Source organism: Pygocentrus nattereri, chromosome 6 (assembly GCF_015220715.1).
Source record: "Pygocentrus nattereri isolate fPygNat1 chromosome 6, fPygNat1.pri, whole genome shotgun sequence".
Classification (NCBI taxonomy): domain Eukaryota; kingdom Metazoa; phylum Chordata; class Actinopteri; order Characiformes; family Serrasalmidae; genus Pygocentrus; species Pygocentrus nattereri.
In genome coordinates, this window is record NC_051216.1 from 1,356,404 (window position 1) to 1,358,919 (window position 2,516).

Consider the following 2,516-nt stretch of genomic DNA (forward strand, 5'->3'; position numbering starts at 1 on the left):
CAAACACGGAGCAGAACCAGGCGGTTCTGATCGCTCAGTGTGAACAGAGTTGAGATGATTTGGATCCAGTTTGAGTAAAAATGTCACTGTGTAAATCAGATTTATTAATGTAGAGTTTGTATATTTTCAGTTGCTTTTCTGTAGTTTTACTCTTGTTCTCATTGTTTAGGTTAGTAGATCCTCAGCTCTAAGTGTGTCCAGTCTGTCTCCAGTCACTGGCCTAGTAGACATAACAGCTTGTACGTAAGCTTCCACTTCCGACTCTGTGTCGGCTAGAACCAGCTGCTTCCCTGGAACATGGACTGCAGTGACGCTGAATCTCATTAAGCGCGTTAACAGGCGCTGACATCGCAGTAGTACCTTGTCGAGGTCATATGAATTCATTAGGGGAACGAGTGGTTTATAATCTGTATGAAGAGAAAATCTGTTCATACCTTGCAGATATCGTGTAAACCGCTCACACGCCCACACTGCTGCTAAGCACTCTTTTTCAATTTGGGAATACCGCTGTTCTGTCGGGGTCAGCGTTCGAGAGCAAAAAGCAACTGGATGTAGTTCTCCTCCTTGTTGTAGGAGGGTTGCCCCGAGGCCATAGCTACTCGCATCTGCGCTCACCACCGTAGGCTTGCTGCTATCATAGAAGGTTAAAGCAGGTGCCGATACTAGCATGTTCTTGACCTGATTGAAAGCCTGTCTTTGGGCATCCCCCCACACCCATTCAGCATCACTCCTTAGCAGTTTGGTCATGGGGTGCAAAACGGCAGACAACCCCGGCAGAAACTTGCCCAAGAAGTTAATCATCCCTAACACCTGACGAAGTTCAGTAATGTTTGTCGGACTGGGAAGGTCTGTGATGGCTTTGACTTTGCCAGGGTCTGGTCTGATGACATTCTTTCCGATTACATGTCCGAAGTATTGGATTTCTGACTTCCCAAATTGGCATTTGCCTCGATTTAACTTCAGCCCGGACTCCTTTATTGTCTGAAGTACTGCTCTGAGGTTTTGGTCATGTTCCTGTTTGTCCCTACCATAGATCAGAATATCATCCATCACTGCCACTGTACCTGAGTGACCCCTCAGAAGCATGCTCATTTCTCTTTGAAAGATTTCAGGTGCGGATGTAATCCCAAATGGGAGACGCTTGAAACAGAACCTGCCTACGGGTGTAATGAATGTAGTTAACTTCCTACTGGAGATTTTGAGGGGTATTTGCCAGAACCCACTTGATGCGTCGAGTGTGGAGAAAACTGCAGCCCCTGACACTTTTGGTGCTATGTCCTCAAGTGTTGGGAGTATGAATCTCTCCCGTTTCACAGCCTCGTTTAACCTTTTCAAGTCCACACATATCCTCACCTTTCCATCTCTCGTCATCACTGGTACCATGGGTGCACACCAATCAGTAGGTTCTTTGACTTCTTCAATAATATCTAACTGTTGCATGCATCTTAATTCCTCTTCCACTTTTGGTAACATTGGGAAGGGCACACGGCGGGGACTGACGAGACTGTACGGCTTAGCATCAGACTAAAGCTCAATCATTATCGGTTCACAGTCTAACAGACCTATGTCACCGAACAAATCATCTTCTATTTCAACTTCCTCTAGTCTCTGTACTAGCCCCATGCTGCAGGCAAATTTCCTGCTAAGCAGATTGTTGGTATATGGGCCCTTGAGCACGTAGATCCAAAAGCTAAAAGTTTGCTCCTTTCTTTGTGTGGAAGCGGGAAATTTACCAAGGCAGTTCCACCTGGGAACCAGTCTTCCACCAGGGCTCCACACACTGGCTTTTACTTCCTCCAGGTGGGGTTGCTGTGGTAAGCTTTTGAACGTTTTCGGACATAACGGTAACGTCTGCTCCAGTATCAATTTTGAAATGCACATTTGTGCCGTTCAGTTGCAGCTTAACTTGCCATTCATCTTTTACATCGTCATCTGACATTTGACCCAAAAACCAGGAATCTTGACTGCTGTTTACCTCTTGGGTGACAGTGACCTCTTTCACTTTTATTTTGCACACTGCATTAAAATGGCCAGTCTTATAGCATTTACGGCACTTTTTTCCCCAAGCCGGACATGTTCCAGGCTCATGCAGGCATGCGCACCTTGAACAGCTTCGCCCTGCGCTGCCTTCAGTTCGTTGTGTGTGTTGTTTCGTTTTTCCATCACATGCCCCTTGAACGGCTTACGCTGCCTGTTTTTGCAGCCAACTTCATCGACGCACTGTGCTCGCATGCCGGCGTTTTGTATTTTAACGAGCTCTGCCTGGCGTGCCACCTGTGTAGCCTTCTCCAGAGTCAGCTCCGGCTCTAGCTGCAGCTTCTCAGACACATCGCTATCAGCCACCCCAATCACAGTACGATCACGTATCTGTTCATCTTTGGTTCAGCCAAATTTGCAGTGCTCCGCCATTTCGTACAAACTCCTTACAAAAGCCTCAACACTCTCTCCACTCCGCTGCGCTCGCTTGTGAATGCATGCACGCTGGTGTATAATATTGCGCCGTGGCACAAAATGGT

General features: G+C 47.0%; 1 protein-coding gene across 5 annotated transcripts in view; it reads left to right on the forward strand.

The window, feature by feature from the left end:
• The window catches only part of LOC119263554 (B-cell receptor CD22-like), a 12,325-nt gene extending 11,666 nt beyond the window's left edge, over positions 1-659 (forward strand). Inside the window, exon 9 of one of the 5 annotated variants that reach the window (XM_037538975.1) lies at positions 1-659. This exon is cut by the window's left edge and continues 271 nt beyond it. The gene's annotated coding sequence lies outside the window, so the exon portion shown is untranslated. The other 4 variants (XM_037538968.1, XM_037538966.1, XM_037538971.1 and 1 more) reach the window with 4 other exon arrangements.
• The last annotated feature ends 1,857 nt before the right edge of the window (positions 660-2,516 follow it).